The 18583-nt window shown below is 46.6% G+C and overlaps 1 pseudogene across 1 annotated transcript in view; it reads right to left on the bottom strand.

Moving 5' to 3' along the window:
• The window catches only part of LOC310846869 (small nuclear ribonucleoprotein Sm D2 pseudogene), a 226196-nt pseudogene that overhangs the window by 10584 nt on the left and 197029 nt on the right, over positions 1–18583 (bottom strand). The window lies entirely within an intron of this gene.

The raw sequence follows: 18583 nt of genomic DNA, 5'->3' as shown, positions 1-18583 counted from the left end.
CTTCGGTTTTTTAAAACAACCCAGCAGTATACAGTGGACGCTCAAATTGCAAAAGTGATCCGTGCGGGATGCATGTTTAAAACCCTCAGCGTCCGCAACCTGCAGCGCGCGTCTGCACACGTGCGGGTTGCAATTCTGCGCATCTGCAAAGCGCGATTTAGTACTTCTGCGCATGCGTGACCGCCAAAACCTGGAAGTAACCTGTTCTGATACTTCTGGGTTTTGGCGATCCTCCCCCAAAAAACACAACCTGAAGGTATGACTGTATAAAGTTTATGAAATAAATAAACATCAGGAAAAGCTTCCTTTGCTCAAACTCTGTGTCGAGCAAGGTGAGGAGCCACGAAAAAGTTGACAAGTGAAATTCTACGCTTACTCAGGAGTAAGCCTCACTGCATTTAGTGGGCCTTGACTGCAAGTGCATGGGACCATATAATAATGAAATGCAAAGTGTAAGAGAGAACGAATACAAGAATGGATTGTTTTTCTTTCAGCTATATTTGCTTGATTTGCTTAAAAGAGAGAGAGAGAGAGAGAGAGAATTTGGTTCGTGATCATTTGCAAAAGAAATTCTGTATGAGAACAAAGGAAGAGTTTGAATATAGCGCTCACAACCTTGTCCTCTGCTTTTAGATAATTATTGCAGTAAAAATAGGAATTAGCAAAGAAAGCAGGTAAGTGAAGCTGGAAACCTTAGCATTAATCTTTTCTGACCTGATTTTTCCCTGCCAGGCCCCGAAAGGTAACAAACACAAATGATTAAAAAAAAAAACAACTTGACAGTTTAAGACCAGAGTTAAAGCTATCTCATATTGGTTCAAGCTCTACAAAGCCAGAAAAGTAGAGGCCAAGGAAAATGCCACAATTGATGGTTTGTTGATTATTTTATTTCCGCCTTCCCAAATCTGATTAATTTCAATTACATTCCTGGCAAAATAACAATCCCTTATACAACAACTGCAATATTAACAACTTCCATTTGTGTTGACACATTAAATGATTTCTAAATCTACAGGTGAGGCACTCAAATTATATCCTTGTTCTTCCTGTGTGTGGTAGTTATTCTGTCTGTGACGGTTCTTCATGTCCTTTTAAAATATTATGTCTATCTTTTCCCAGTTGTTGCTGTTCTCCATCATGCCTTGGGTGGAGCTAATATACCATTGTTGTTTCAGAAATTCTCCATTGCTCCATCCCGTCATTCACTGTTTTGCAACTTTTACAACAGCTGCAAAAATCACACTTCGTTATTCTTAATTATTCACCTATTATACTGCCTAATCCTATAGTGAATTTCTACAGTGGATAAATGATGGGCCGAAAAGCCTGGCGCAATATCTTAGCAAGAATATTACATTCTGCTTTAATGTTTTCTTTCTAAATTTGGAATCACAGTTAGTACCTTAAGAAAGGACTCCACCGCCTTGTGGCATTGCTGAGAATGCATTAGGGGGGGAAAGCAGATTGTTTGTTCAGGTAAGTCAAGCAAACCATATTTGAGAATCTACTGTATTCTGACTTCTGTTCAGATTGTGAAAGTCACACCTTGGGCTCTAGCTACACCTCAAAGGGTTCTTACACATTTATGTATTGCAACAAAGGGATGGAAAAGTACAGGCTGAAGAAATGTATCTGGTCATGCCCCAAAATGCCCGTAACATTAAAAGATGATGAGTCTCCAACTACAGTAAGAAGGAAATGAGAAACAATGGAAGCCTTATGTAAACCTGTGGAATTTTTTAACACCAACGTCGCAGAGCTGTCGTGTGGACAGCCAAGATGAAGACGGCAACGTATTTGGGGAAAGTAGCAGAAAAATGACGATACAAAATTCAATGTTATTGTTCCTGTGGTATCTCACACAACAAGCTAGCATTTCCAGTTCCAGCCTGTAAGGGAGACTTAAGAGCTAAATTGAAGACAAATTCAGTCATGTATCTGCAGCTGGGAAACAAATGCTTCTGGTGAAATTCTCCATTCCATTGCGCCACTTAAATCTAAATAAATCCTCTCAGGGTTTCGACTCAGGACTTCTGCTGATTCTCCCTTGTAATGATATCGATCATATCATCTTCCTTCAAATTCAAAGTCACTTATTCCGAAACAGAAAATGGCTTCATCACTAATTAAGGTAGCAAAAGAGGCTCCTGGACCTTTAATAGATGTGTAGAATAGAGAATTTCTGTGGCTGTAGCTTCATGACAATTCCTTTTGCTTCTCACCTGTTAAAATTGCAGGAGCCCAGCTTTCTTTTTCACCTGTTTCTCCACAAATTAAACCTTCCAGATGCTGTTAAACTCCTTTTTCCATCCCCACTCTTCCTTTGTTTGATTACATGTAGATGCAGGGGTCTTTTTTTTCTTTTTTTTTTGGCTTAGGGTTGGGAACCACCTTTTTTATTTGTGAAAAATGTCCATTGCCCCGATTGTAACAGCAACAAATAACCTAGACAAACAGCTTATCCTTCCCGTTCTGTAACACCACCTGATATTTTAAATAGTAAACAGAATAGGGACGCGGGTGGCGCTGTGGGTTAAACCACAGAGCCTAGGACTTGCCGCTCAGAAGGTTGGCTGTTTGAATCATCGTGACGGGATGAGCTCCCGTTGGTCGGTCCCTGTTCCTGCCAACCTAGCAGTTCGAAAGCACGTCAAAGTGCAAGTAGATAAAAATTACCGCTCCGGAGGGAAGGCGTTTCCGTTCGCCAGAAGTGACTTAGTCATGCTGGCCACATGACCTGGAAGCTGGACGCCGCCTCCTTCGGCCAATAAAGCGAGATGAGCACCACAACCCCAGAGTCGTCCATGACTGGACCTAACAGTCAGGGGTCCCTTTACCTTTTAGTAAACAGACTGAATTTTATGAAACCACATTTTGTGAAATCAGTGTGATTTTCCAGACTCAATGCAGTAGCTGTGAGGTAGCTGTCATTGATTTTCATATAAAGATGCCTTATATCAATTTGGACCATTGGTCCTTATACCGGGGTGTTGTTTTGGGGTGACCCAGATAAACAGCCCGAGGTCTTACTGGACCCCAAATCCCTTGCCCGCTTTCTTAGAATCAAGAATCATAGAATTGTATAGTTGGTTGGTACCCCGAAAGTCATCTAGTCCAACACCCTGAAATGCTGGCATCTCAACTAAAGCATACCTGAAAAATGGTCATCCTTCCATTGTTTCCTCCCATTGTTAAAACTTTTTTTTTCTTCAAAAAACCTTCGTTTACAAGGAAGCTGGATGAACTGCAATGTGGATGAGATCCTAGCCACCTGTCATCTTATTTTGCCTATATATATGTATACACACAGTATTGGGACGCGAGTGGCGCTGTGGTCGAAACCACAGAGCCTAGGGCTTGCCGATCAGAAGGTCAGCGGTTCGAATCCCAGCGACGGGGTGAGCTCCCATTGCTCTGTCCCAGCTCCTGCCAACCTAGCAGTTCAAAATCACATCAAAGTGCAAGTAGATAAATAGGTACCACTCCAGAGGGAAGGTAAACAACCTTTCTGTGCGCTGTTCTGGTTCGCCAGAAGCGGCTCAGTCATTTTGGCCACATGACCGGGAAAAACTGTCTGCAGACAAATGTCAGCTCCCTCGGCCAGTAAAGATAAGCACTACAACCCCGGAGTCATCCACAACTGGACCTAATGGTCAGGGGTACCTTTACCTTTATATACAGTATTAAGTGCATGTAAACTTCTGCAATTTTGTGTCATGGGCCTATATCCTGAGTCCTTTGTCCCTGCTGTATAGCCTAGCACTGTATTCACCAAGATTTTTCCTAGCCTACTTGGGATCCTCTGTTACTAGGACCTTTGGTATGAAAATTAAGTCCTGTGCTAGGAAGCCAACACTTCTGCTACCTAACTTCACTGTCTTCGCCCTTGCCTTCTCTTCCATGACTGCTTCCAATTAAGTATTAACAGGTGCTTTGAATAGGACTGTATTTATGGTCCCCATAAACTTCTAATCTGTTCCACATGAATGCTGTAGTGGAAATGTACAGAATTCAGACAACCACCAGAACTGTAGAGTTGTATTTCAGCAAAGTTTATCAGCTGCGTCGGGGGGGCGGCGGCGTGCGCAACCTTGTTTAGTTATATGTTGTCTATGACTGCATGGAAACAATGAAAAAATGTTAAATTCAGTCCCATTTTAGCTCAAAGGATAGTTAAAACCAGGCATTCCTTTCAATGACCATCATTAAGTTTGTTATATAAGCAGGGGATTATTGGACTTTTCAGTAGCTGAGTCATCTGAAGAACAACGATGTGGCTAAAACACAGAAAATAAGTTCTGCATGAAAAAACTAACTGCCGGGTATCGCTCATGAAGACGAAGAACAGAGACATGAATTTAAGTATGCATCGCTGGCGACAAGTGAATCCAGACTAAGCTAGTCACATTTCAGTCCGATGGAAATCAATAGGGCAAATTAGTAATTACTGACTTACTCTCATTTCATTGAACTCAACAGATTGCGTATGAGTAATTGTCTGGGTCCGCTTCAGCCTACGTAGGAGACATAACAAAATCTGGACCAGGAAATAGAAAAAGTGGCTTTCCACAATTACTTGCCACATCTTTACCACTCACTTCCCTAGTGGCATGTGAAGGGACCTCATTACATGGTCCAGAAGTGTTTCTGGTCTATGTTAGGACAAACCATGAGATTTCCCCCTCAGCATTCCTTAATTTAATTAAATTTAAATAATGAGAATATGGAGGGACAAGAGAAAAGCTACACGTTGCCAGCATGGATTTAATGTCAGACGCGAGTGGCGCTGTGGTCTAAACCACAGAGCCTAGGGCTTGCCAATCAGAAGGTCGGCGGTTCGAATCCCCACAATGGGGTGAGCTCCCGTTGCTTGGTCCCTGCTCCTGCCAGCCTAGCAGTTTGAAAGCACGTCAAAGTGCAAGTAGATAAATAGGTGCCACTCCTGCGGGAAGGTAAACGGTGTTTCCGTGCGCTGCTCTGGTTCGCCAGAAGCGGTTTAGTCATGTTGGTCACATGACCCGGAAGCTGTGTGCCGGCTCCCTTGGCCAATAAAGCGAGATGAGTGCCATTCGCGACTGGACCTAACTGTCAGGGGTCCCTTTACCTTTAGATGAGATTTAATCTTGATTGGCTAGTTGTTTGGACTGTGGTGATGGTAATGAAGGAAAGATTATTAGACCAGGGGAGACCCAGGGGAGAAAACTTTAAAGTTTTGTAAGAACTCTGAATCTACAGAGCAAGGCAAGGTGAAAATCAGCATAAAATAGGTAAATGGCAAGTATAAAATAAATGAAGTAGTTCAGATACATAAAGGGAGGGAAGTAGCTTGAAGTAGGCAGATTGTTTTACCAAACATCTGGAAAAAATATAATATAATTATTTGGGTTATTGAACCAATAGACTTTGGTCTGTTGCTGCTACTATTCCTGTTACCCCAGCCTGGCATTTAGATAGTACAATTAATGGTCTGGCATTTATTATAGTCTCTAACACAAATGTCAAATCGAAAAGAGCCAGGTTCTATAGTGTACAAAGGAAAAGTATGCTTCAACCTTATAAGAAATGTGAGTTATATAGACAAATAAATGTAGACGATTGAACTGCAGGCACAATGGGAAATGAGTTGAAAGCAGCAACTGCTTGGTTTTTGTTGCCATCACTTAATGCCTTGTCCAATTCAAAAAGAATAAAATAAACTACCTTAATCAGAAGGGGGCAGTAACAATCTTTGGACTGCTATTCAACTGCAATTTTAACCCTAAACGGAGAACAAGGAGTAGGTAGCAGAAGGTCTAAAATGTCACACAGAGAATAGAAAACTCCACAAAATCTCTTTGTGACGTGATGCAATTGACAAAAAGGGATGTTTCTGAAGAAAAACTAATGATATACTTAGTTGAATTCTTGGTCCCCCTGGTTTCTGAGTGGATGGACTGCTTTCATTTTAAAATTTCAAATGATACTGCCTTCTATTTTGATGGTTCAATTCTTAGTTTGTTTCTAAAAACTTTGGTCACAACCTTCACCCATGATTGAGTTTATCTGAGGTAGAGTATTGCATTTCCAGATAAAAAACAAAGCTGAGTCATCGCAGCTGAAGAGACAGCAGTCTAACTGGGACTTGGTCACATCAAGAAGAGGAACTGCTGGTGCGTGCAGACAGAGACGGAGATGAATAAAATGAAATTGACATTGTCAGCATTTTGGCCAAATGCTATGATCTGAATGTGGAGCATCCAGTCTATGCTGTTTTCTCACTTTGCCATCAGCCAAGCACGTTTGAGCTAGCTCTTTGATCCTGAATTCCTTCCTGCCAGAATGATGATGATGATGAAGATTTTATTATTTTTACCCTGCCCATCTGGCTGGTTTTCCCCAGCCACTCTAGGCGGCTTACAGCACATTAAAAATTGTAAAATGTACATCGCTGTCATACACACGTGACTCCAATTACGGATCATAGATAGATAGATAATACAGGGCTCATACACACTTCCACACGTGCTGTGCCTAGAAAGCACAAGTCCTGGCAGTTTCCTGCTTGACCCACGCTTTCTAAGCATGGGCCCAAGGAGTCTTCCCCTTGCCCTGCTCCTTTCCAAGGGAAAACCAGCTCTTTAGTGATACATCAGAGCAAAAGGCATTCTGGGGGAAACCCGATTCCTGTTAGCTCCAATTGAGCACCAAAGAGCAGTTTTTTTCCAGGAGGGTGACGAAAGCAGCAGAACAAGGGCAGGTGTGGGAAGGAAGACTGCTTTCATCATGGACTTCAGTCCCACTCCCTTGCCTCAGAAAACCTGGGAGTGAGCTATTGCCTGGACCCAGACCAGGACCACAACAGGGGCTAAAGGGCTAAAGGCCTCTTAAAAAATGGCCATGAGTCCTTCCTACTAGAAATTTGCGTTTTGTTTTGTTTTTTGTTTCGTTTAAGCATCCTGAACTTAAAGATACAGCTAGATAGTTAATGCAACATGTAATTCGTCACAGAGAATTATAGAATCTTAGTGCTGGAAGGGACCCCAAGAGTCATCTGGTCCAACTCTCTGCAATGCAGGAATCTCAGCGATCCAAGCTCTGTTTAAAAAGCTCCATGGAAAGAGAGTCCACCACCTCTCGTGGGAGTCTGTTCCACTACCAAACAGCTCTTCCTGTCAGAATGTTTTTCTGAATGTTTAGTCAGAATCTCCTTTCTTACAACTTGAAGGCATGCGAAGCACTTTCAAAGACTTTTGGGTGCTGCAGTATACCCCTCACAGATGACTTCTTCTTCTTCTTCCTCTTATTTGAATTTATATACCATCTTATACCCGGGACTTACAATTCTCACCAACTGTTAACAAACGAGTGTGGCTAGAATTTCAAGGGGGGCGTGTGCTTCAATTGTGATTCAAAGATATAGTGTGTAATCATCTTCTCTCTTTTTTTCTGATATTTATTGGATTTGCTTCATTTTTTAAAAAAAGTGTTTAATTATAGCTATTATTCAAACTTGTGTCTTTGGGTTTGGTTTGGTTTCTCAACATTTCAAAGGAGCTTGAGAGTTGCATCTTTCAGAAATGAGCAGGAGCATTTTCTCCTCAAAGTCTCTTCAAACAAGTGGATGCCTGCAAAACATTCCTACCAATGGAAGCACTTAGAGATTTAGGCAAATTAGGCAGCTGTGAGAATGTCCCTGTTTGGCACTCCGAAGGTCCCAAATTCATCTCTATATTGAATATCACCCTATATCCCCAATAGATTTTATCATGGTACCTGTGCACTGTTTTTATTTAAGTCAGGTAACTGAAAAAGTACCGCTCCCCACGCGATCTTTTTGTATAAAATATTTTTTATTATGTTTTACATAACAAATTTTAATTCGAACATATCATTCCGCTTCACATTTAGGATTCTCAGAATCCCTTGACTTCCCTCCGCCCTTCCACAGTTACCATTATCAATCCCTTTTTCATTCTGCTTATGTTATTTTGTTATAATTTGTTTTTTTAAAAAAATTCCATTTTCCCATTGTATTTTGTACATTACAAGCATTACTCTAATCCTGCCAAAGTTTTTAGTTGTTTACAGTGTTCTCTTAGATATATTATAATTTTTTCCCATTCCTTCATAAAGTTCTTCTCCTCCTGGTCTCTGATTTTCTCAGTCAGTTTTGCCATTTTGGTATAGTCCATCGTCTTCATCAGCCATTCCTCTCTGGTTGGACCTTTGTCTTCTTTCTATCTTTGGACCAGTAGTATCCTCACTGCTGTCGTCGGGTACATAAATATTTTCTGCCCTCTTGGAATCTCTGTGCCTAAAATGCCTAACAAAAAAGCCTCTGGTTTTTCCCCGCAAATGTTATTTTAAATTAAAAAAATAGTCCAGTAGCACCTTAGAGAATAACTAAGTTTGTTCTGGGTATAGGCTTTCGTGTGCACGCACACTTCTTCAGATACATTTTCTTTAACTCATTATAAATCATTTCCCAGAATGCTTAAATTATCTTGCCTGTCCACTGTGATTTTGTCAAAAACAACAACTCTGAATGCAGCAATGAAATGGAAGGTAAATGTAGAAAAGGGCTGCAGACCTACTGCAGGCATCTCCCAGACAAGTGGGACCCTTGAGAGAAATTGTTTGCAGACCATTCCCATTTATTCATCAGAATATCTGCAGCCCACACGGACCTATCAATACTGGAAGTAAATACTGGAATACTAGAGATTCTTATATTTGCATTGCTTCTCCTCGGTCTCTTGAGATGTGCCTGGTAAAGCTAGCAGCCATTCCCCCCCCCCATCCTCCTTCTCACAGGAAACCCCACACAACTGCATGACCTGCTCGCATATGAGACTCCTTCGCCATATATTTGCCTTGTGCTGCAAAGAAGAAATATTGAAATGAATGCAGAGAGTGTGAGCATGCTGTGAAAATACAGGAAGTTTGAGAGAGCGGGAAGTTGCGTGGCTATTCCCTCCCCCCCCACAGGTGTAAAGAATAAAGACACAGGACACAAGAATTTAAGTTAATGGGCGAAAATGGCCACAACTTTATTGATTACAGGTAAGAGAGGTATTGGCTTTAGGCATTGGCCCCTAACCGACTATCCGGTCTAACCGGGAAGGGTTAAACACCAACAGGGGGAGCTACCTGAGATGCGTATCCCTAGGCGCTCCCCGAGGGGTTACCGCTCGGGGGCGCGCTTTAGGCCCTAGCCTCCGTAGGTTTCGGACGAGGCGTCGCCCCTCGGAGTCCTTTAACGAACTACCCTTCAATCATTGGGGGAGGTGATGGCGCTCCTCCCCCCCGACCTCATTTGCATGACAATACCCCGGCCAATGCCTACCGCTAAAACCGGGAAAGTTGTGACGAATTTGCTACGAGGTAGGCGAAAAACCAAGTGGCTCACGAACCAGCCAATTAGCCAAATGGGAAAAAATTCCTACCTGGCCCCAGACGGCAACCGGCCGAAGCCCATAGCAAGGTCGATGGCGGAACCTAAAGGGTGGGTGGGTGGGAATTCGCGCTCGCTGCCAGGGAGAAAAGGGGCGAGCCGGTGGCTGCCCCAACCTTATGTGGCCTCTAGGAGGCCCGCCCCTGCCGCCAGCCGGTTGGCTGGCACGCGGGGGTGTGACTGGGGAATCCCTGAATCGCGCGAGGCTGTCCTCAGCCTCGCCGGAACGTGGGGGGTGACTGGGGAAACCCTGTAACCCCGCGAGGCTGACCTCAGCCCCGCGGGAGTGTGGGAGGGGTCGTGAGCCCGCAACTCCACCCCCTCCTGAGGATCGGTAGTGGCATTGCGTGGCTATTCCCTCCCCCCCCACAGGTGTAAAGAATAAAGACACAGGACACAAGAATTTAAGTTAATGGGCGAAAATGGCCACAACTTTATTGATTACAGGTAAGAGAGGTATTGGCTTTAGGCATTGGCCCCTAACCGACTATCCGGTCTAACCGGGAAGGGTTAAACACCAACAGGGGGAGCTACCTGAGATGCGTATCCCTAGGCGCTCCCCGAGGGGTTACCGCTCGGGGGCGCGCTTTAGGCCCTAGCCTCCGTAGGTTTCGGACGAGGCGTCGCCCCTCGGAGTCCTTTAACGAACTACCCTTCAATCATTGGGGGAGGTGATGGCGCTCCTCCCCCCCGACCTCATTTGCATGACAATACCCCGGCCAATGCCTACCGCCACACGAGCCGCATTAAGCAGGCTCGCCGCCAATACCCTCAGACCTGTAACCAATCCCTAATTCCCCTAAAAATGTCCGCAAGCCAGATATCGTTGCCGGCATCAGATAAATGCACGCCATCCCAGCGATAAAGCGTATCTTTGCAATATTGAATTTCGGGGTGTTTGATAACTCGTCCGCCCAACGCGGCCACCCTGCGCCCGACGTTGCGCTCCACGATTCGCCTGGCTTTATCCACCGCAGCGGGTTTCACCGCATCCCGCCAATGCCGCCTTTCCAACAAGGAAGACCAAAATAATGTAGTGTTAGCGTGAGACGCCTGTAACCGTTCCAAATCATTTATAATGTTCCACATTAAGTTCACCCCTTTCCTATATGCCAGGTCGTTCTCACCCAGTTGTATGACCAAGGCATCCGGGGCACCCTCATCCGCGATTTTTTGGGATATGACTGGGAAGAATTCTTCCCAACGCATACCCCGCCTAGAGATCCATGAAACTTTAACATAGTTAGGTAGCTTGAGGTCAGCGTCCCAACGCCTAAATTCCGCTCGGCGTTTCGCCCAATGAACGATACTGTGACCGATAATCCACAGTTGCACCAAGGCAGCACCTGGAAGAATAGAATAAGAGAGCCGGGTAAGGGGAGAGTAAAGACCAGCGGGGAATTAAAAGGGCTTACGAATGTAGCCCTTATATGCGTTGGATTTCCAGCGCCCCATTTCCATAATCCTCTCAGCAGGGAAGCCCATATGTACGGCGGTAGTCGCTGCCCCAATGCGAAAGGAGTGTGCGGCGTACTCCTCCTGTGGAAGACCAATGGCTGCCACTGCCTTACGCATGACTCTCGTGAACTGATGTTTGGAAAGAAATGAGCCATCAGCATGAACGAAGAAAGGGCCATTAAAATTCGGTCTCACGCACAGATATTTCCTAGCATCTTTTACTGGGCAAGGGCCAGCCCTCTGGGTTGCCTGGAGGCGGATCAAGGTTCCCCTGCCAAGCTGATCGGTTTTGGAACTGCGGATTTTTAGCAACACGTGCGAGCTGGCAACTGTTACGTCCCCCAACAACAGGCCCCTATTGGCTGTAAGGTGTTCGCAGACCACCTCGCCAATGCGTAACGCCCCGAAAAATGCGAAGGAAAATGCTGCGGAGAATAATCTGGCCTCATACCTAGACCAACAAAGGACCCTAAGCTTCCTGCGTATTTGGGTAAGTATGTCAAGCGTTATGGGCCTTCTACCATCTTGGCCCTGCGGTCTGGCCCTGCGCCAGCCCTCCAGCATTTTGCGAACTACAAAATGTGAACAGGGATCAACAGAGAATAAAGCTTTAGAAAAGAAAGATATCGCTGCCGAATGGATGTTGAGGGTTTTGGGGGCCCGACCCAGATCGCGAAGCTTAACCATATACTCGATGACTTCTGACTTAGATGGCGGCCTGCCAGGCCTAAACCTCTCCTTCTTCCTGCGGAAAGACGTAAAGTCTAGCCATGCCTTATTGTAAGATTTAAGGGTGGAAGGCGCCAGCGCAGACAATACTCCCTTTATTGCTTCTCGTTCCCAATACTCCAGAGGTGCTCCGGAAACGGTTGCGGCTGCTGCTGCGCATCCGGCGCCAATGAGCGAAAGCGTTCCATCTGGAAACGAGATAGAGCATCCGCAATGTTATTGTCTATACCAGGAACGAATTTGGCGGAAGCGTGGAGGTTCAACCGCAGGCATGAAAGAACGAAATACCGCAAAAGCGAAGCAACCCTTGGGGAATGCGCGGATTGCCTATTTAAGACCGAGACCACCGCCTGGTTGTCCGTCCAGAAACAAACTCTATGATTTCTAAACTGCTCTTCCCAGATGTGGATTGCGACAACTATTGGGAAGAATTCCAGGAATGTCAAATCGCGCAGTATTGGTTTACCTTGCCACGAGGGAGGCCAGCGCTGGGCGCACCACTGACCCCTGAAGTAAACGCCAAAACCTAGGGACCCGGCTGCATCCGAATGTACCTGAAAGTCCGATTGCAGCACCAAAGTATCCTGCCATAAAGATATGCCATTAAAACCATCTAGGAATTGCAACCAGACTTGCAGGTCAGACTTCACAGCCTTAGAAAGGCGAACCCTATGATGCGGAGACCGTAAACCCGCTGACAGCTTAGCTAGACGGCCGCAAAAGGGGCGGCCAGGGGAAACCACACGGCAGGCAAAGTTGAGGTGCCCCAAAAGGGATTGAATTTGCCTCAAGGTGACCTTCTTTAAGGGGAGCATTTGGCCAATAAGTTCTTTTAAGGCAGCCAACTTCTCGGATGGTAGCCGCGAAGTTTGGGCCAATGTATCCAGTTCGATCCCCAAATAAGTCATGGTCGTGACTGGGCCCTCTGTTTTTTCGTTCGCCAGGGGGACACCCAATTCGCTGGCTAGGGCTTCAAAAGCTTGGAGCAGGGTCCCGCACTCACCGGCGCTCCTTGCCACCAGAATAAAATCATCGAGGTAGTGCCCTACCCCTTCGGAGCCAGTCCTGAACTTCAAAGCCCATTCTAAAAATGTACTAAAGGTCTCAAATGAAGCACAGGCAATAGAACAACCCATAGGCATGGCTTTGTCGATGAAGAAATCACCCTGGAACTTGAATCCCAACCAGCGGTAGTCATCTGGGTGAACTGGGAGAAGGCGAAATGCCGACTCAATGTCGCATTTTGCCATAAAGGCGCCCGTACCAAAACTCCTCACCAACCGCACAGCTTGATCGAAAGATGCATACTTCACCGTGCACATTTCTTGGGGGATGGCGTCATTGACTGAGGCACCCTTAGGATAAGACAAGTTATGTATCATTCGAAATTCGCCGGGAGCCTTCTTAGGGACAATACCGAGGGGAGAAATATGCAAACCTTCAATGGGAGGGGAAGAAAAGGGACCGGCCACCCTCCCAGCCGCGATCTCTTTTTGGATCTTTTTTGCGGCAATGTTGGGTCGTTCAAGCACAGACTTCTGGTTGGGAGGACAACTAGCGTTAGGGGTGAAGGTAACTGGGATTCTAAACCCCTTAGAGAACCCTTCATCTAACAAGCCAGCCGCTTGTCTATCTGGGTAAAGCTTTAACAGTGCTCTCAGGGGCTGTAATTTTATCGGGGAGTACGCCAGGCTGAGGGAAACGTTAGTACCGGGCCCCAGATGGTCCTTGTGCGGTACCCGCAGGTCCCGCGGGGGCACCTCGACTACCCCGTGTGAGGTGACCCCTGCCTCCACGAAAGGGCTGCTGCCTCCCTTTGTAGCAGTTGATTGCAGGGTGGCTGCCCAAGCACTTGTCACATTCGTGCATGTACTTACAAGCTGTGCGCAGGCAGGTACCCTTGTTGAAGTCCCAACACTGTCTACGGCGTTGCGACTCAACCTTACCGGACTTCGGCTGCCCAGAGGATTTCTTTTCGATGTTCGGTCCCACATGCTCCAACCAGCAGTTGTTGTCCTTTTGGTCCCAGCGCGTCGAGGAGAGCGTTGAGGCGTTCCTCCGGAATTCCTCATCATACGCCAAGGCGGCCTCATCGCCTGCCAACTCCCGAGCCCGCCTGACGTGCGCGAGATAAGCCGCGAGGTGCATGCCTCGCTTCGGATAACAACCAGCCACTACTGCCATAAAAACTTGATACCCGTTAAGCCAATTCTCGAACGTTCGTTCAACCCGAGGAGCCCTGTACCTCTTTTTACCGTAATACCTTCTTTTCTCACCCTTACCCTTAACTTGAGCTGGGGGTACCAATGAAAACATGTCAACGTAATCGCCATTCAATATCTTATTCCGCTTCCTCTTAGAGAGGAGATTCCCCAGAACAAAGTCTGTGGCTGCATGGGTTGAGACTTTAACGTCCTGGACCAGAGCGCCATCCTTCCAGTCAAGGGTGCCGTTAAAGGCTTTTCTGTGAGAATTGGCCCTCCTTTCATGCATCCACCGTGGAAGACCTGTGTCTTCGCCCTCCCCCCAATATGTCTCCAAGGGAGCATCACTATCCTCTTCCGAAGAAGAAGTACCTGTCTCATCGTCAGAATCTGAAGTATCTTCCTTCCTGCTCTTCTTCGACCGATGCTTCCTCTTCGACTTCCGTTTACGGTTCCGTGAGACCCCATCACTATCCCCTTCCGGAGAAGAAGTGCCAGTCCCATCGTCAGAATCTGAAGTCTCTCCCTTCCTGCTCTTCTTCGACCGATGCTTCCTCTTCGACTTCCGTTTACGATTCCGTGAGACCCCATCGCTCGGGGCGGGGTCATTGGTGACCTGGGTCGCCTGCTGTGGCAGTATCTCCTCGTCCGATGACGAACCCTCCGAGGAGCTCTGCCGCACTTGGTTGTCCTGGAAAACACTAGGCACATCCATTATCTCCTGACTTGGACCCGCAGAGGTGGCAGCCGGGGGTCTTGGCTTAGCCCTAGGCCTCTGAGCAGGTGCCTTGCCTTTTTGCTGGCCAGACTTAGGCTTTTGAGTACGCGCAGTTTGTTGACGTGTACGAGGCCTGCTAGGGGCCTGCTGGGCCGTGGAAGCTGCGCTGGTAGATGGCCCATCCTGATCCTGCTGACTGGGGAGAGTATCCGGGATAATATCCTGAGTCACCTCAACAATGTTTGGAGAGGGAGTGATGGGTGCCCTACACTGGGCATAAAAGGATTGCAGAGCGGAAAGTAACTGGGCCATGGCCTGAGGGTTGCCCGGACCTGTTGGCACCAGGACATTACCGGGCTGAGGTGCCTGAGGGTTACTGTTGCCCTCCATCGCAAACAGGAAGGCAAAAGCCAAAAGGCTGCGCGGCGCGCCGGGTTAGATTAGCGCACCACCAGAGGCAGAACGATATTTAGAAAGAATCTCAAGCTGATTGTTTCAGGCTCGAAAACGTGACGGGGCGTGCTTGTCCACTTGGCCTATCTTAAAGTGATATAGTACAAAATAAAGGTAAAAGGAATATCAATATATATAAATTTATTTTTTATTTTTTTTTATTTTATTTTATTTTTTTTATTATTATTATTATTATTATTATTTATTTATTTATTTATTTTATTTTATATATATATATATATATATTTATTATTATTGTAATTTTTTTTTTAAAAAAAAATTTTTTTTATTTATTTATTTATTTATTTATTGTATTTATTTATTTTATTATATCTCTATTTTTTATTTATTTTATTTTATTTTTTATTAGTTTTATTTATTTATTTATTTACCTATTTTTATAATCAAGCCCCAGCAATGACAATTTGAAAAAATTGCGTCTACCAGCGATCAGTGGCTGCAACTGAAAATAAGGATCTAAATTGAGCTAGAGAAAAGGGCTGCAATTATATTTTCTGCCGCTAGATGGCAGTGTCCGCCAAGAGTTTGGTAAAAACCCCCGCAAGAAACTGGAGCTTAAGTCTCAGCACGCCACGTAAAATAAAATTTAAAGCACACACCACACTAAATAACAGTAATTGGCAAATGCAGAAGCGATGCAATATGAATTGTGTATCAGCTTAATATAAATTAACAGCTAGGGGTGTAGGAATAAGGCTGCCCAGCTCCCGGCTAGCCGCGCTGGGAGAGCGTCCCCAGTTGGGGCTCGGGGGCGTGCAGCTAGGAAATCACAGTAATAATTCAGGCAGAACCACAGCAATATAAGTAAATTCCTAAACAAAAGGCAAGAATATAGAAAAAAAAACGTTCTAAAAGCAATTGCCAGGCCCCTCTCCCTTAAACAAAATGGCTGCCGTAGCTTCTCCTGAGGCCTCCCAAGATGCTGGGAGAGCGTCCCCAGTTGGGGCTAGGGGGCGTGCAGCTAGGAAATCACAGTAATTAATTCAGGCAGAACCACGGCAATATAAGTAAATTCCTAAACAGAAGTCAAGAATATAGGAAAAAAAAAAAAAAAAAAAACGTTTCAAATGCAATTGCCAGGCCCCTTCCCCTTAAACAAAATGGCTGCCGTAGCTTCGCTTGAGGCCTCCCAAGATGGCGACTGGCAAAACGCTACTCTGCCCTCACTTAAAATGGCTTCCCTGCCTTCACCACGTGGTTCAGAACTGAGACGCTCCTCAGGCAACCGGCAATGGGCAGAGACCCTCCCCCAAAGCGCTGACGACCGGCTGCATGCAGTATACAGGGGTTGCAGATGCCGCCTCTAGCACAGCGCCCAAACACCCCCCCAAAGGCGCCCACCGAAGCTCCCTTTTTCCGCCAGAAAAAACCTCAAGCAAGCGCTGAAGCGGCTCGCTGCTCGACGTCCTTGGCGATGCTCCCCGGAGGAGGAGTAGCTGTGCTGGTAAGGGGAGAGTAGCGTCGACGATTTGAAGGAGGCGCGGGGGGGCTAGAGGTCGAAGGAGAGTCTCCTGAATCCCAGCCGAGGCACACGGAAGAGGGAATCCAAATTAAGGCAGCCGCGCTAAGAAGACGATCCAAGTATTCGCGCTCGCTGCCAGGGAGAAAAGGGGCGAGCCGGTGGCTGCCCCAACCTTATGTGGCCTCTAGGAGGCCCGCCCCTGCCGCCAGCCGGTTGGCTGGCACGCGGGGGTGTGACTGGGGAATCCCTGAATCGCGCGAGGCTGTCCTCAGCCTCGCCGGAACGTGGGGGGTGACTGGGGAAACCCTGTAACCCCGCGAGGCTGACCTCAGCCCCGCGGGAGTGTGGGAGGGGTCGTGAGCCCGCAACTCCACCCCCTCCTGAGGATCGGTAGTGGCATTCTGGCATAGTGCAGAAAGAGAATTACTGAATTAAGATTGCATCAGAAGTGCCTTCTGTGGATAATATAGCAATGGTAAAGGGAGCAATGGTAAATGGGAGCGGGTGGTGATGTGGTCTAAACCACTGAGCCTCTTGGGCTTGCCGATCAGAAGGTCAGCGGTTCAAATCCCCACGACGGGGTGAGCTCCCATTGCTCTGTCCCAGTTCCTGCCAACCTAGCTGTTCAAAAGCACGCCAGTGCAAGTAGATAAATAGGTACCACTGTCACAGGAAGGTGAATGGCATTTCCATGTGCTCTGGTTTCCGTCACGGTGTTCCGTTGCACCAGAAGCGGTTTAGTCCTGCTGGCCACATGACCTGGAAAGCTGTCTGTGGACAAACGCCAGCTCCCTCGGCCTGAAAGCAAGATGAGCGCCGCAACCCACAGTCGCCTTTGACTGGATTATATGCTAAGGTTCCCAGACGTCCCTGTTTCTCGGGGACGGTCCCAGGATTTACAAATCAGTCCCCTTACAAAATCCATTGAAGTTGAAAAGTGTCTCCGGATTCATTGAAAAAAAAATCTGGTAATCTTATTATACGCCATGGGCGTCCTTTACCTTTTTACCTTTAATACAGCAATGTAACTCACTGAAGTTAATGAACTTATTCAAGTGCACTGTAGTGTAACATAACCAGGGCCTGGCTGTCTATGAGGCAGACTGAGGCAGCTGCTTCAGGCGGTGAAATTCAAGGGGTGCCTCTGTGGGCATCTGCCACCAGAGAAGTGAGGAAAAGTGGCTGCAGTGGATTCCAAGAACTGGCAAGTCTCATGAGAACCCACGAGATATTGCTGGAGCCCTGGCAAGCAAGGATTTGGCAGGGGTGGCAAGGGGCTGCACGCACAGGGCAGCCCTTTCCCAATTCACCTCAGGCTGCGAAACAGGATGGGCTGCTCCTCAATACGCCTGAAGTAGAAGATCAGTATCATAGTAGTGCCCTGAACAGTCTTTACTTTTGTGCCTTCCCTTCTTTTCCATTTTTTGCTTCGCTTCAGCATTGTTGTCATTTAGTCGTTTAGTCATGTCCGACTCCAGAGCACTCCTGTCTTCCACTGCCTCCCACAGTTTGGTCAAACTCATGTTAGTAGCTTCGACAACACTGTCCAACCATCTCGTCCTCTGTCGTCCCCTTCTCCTTCTGCCCTCCATCTTTCCCAACACCAGGGTCTTTTCCAGGGAGTCTTCTCTTCTCATGAGGTGGCCAAACTACTGGAGCCTCAGCTTCGGGATCTGAGCCAGTGTGGTGTAGTGGTTAAGAGCGGTAGACTCATAATCTGGGGAACCGGGTTTGCGTCTCCGCTCCTCCACATGCAGCTGCTGGGTGACCTTGGGCTAGTCACACTTCTTTGAAGTCTCTCAGCCCCACTCACCTCACAGAGTGTTTGTTGTGGGGAAGGAGATTGTTAGCCACTATGAGTCTCCTTCAGGTAGTGATAAAGTGGGATATCAAATCCAAACTCTTCTTCTTCTTCTAAACAACTGCAAATCAGACACATCTCTTCTGGAAATGACAAACTTACAGCAGCCTCTGAATTATGTGGGTATTTGGCCAACAACTAAAGACTCTGGTGAAGATTAGCATTCTTTACAGCACAATCTCAGGCATGTCTACTCAGAAGGAAGTCCCACTGAGCTCAGTGGGGCTTACTCCCAGGGAGGTGA

This window comes from Podarcis gaigeae (assembly GCF_964106915.1).
Source record: "Podarcis gaigeae genome assembly, chromosome: 6".
NCBI lineage: Eukaryota > Metazoa > Chordata > Lepidosauria > Squamata > Lacertidae > Podarcis > Podarcis gaigeae.
The sequence above is the reverse complement of the archived record's forward strand: the minus strand, read 5'-3'. Positions and strand labels throughout refer to the sequence as shown.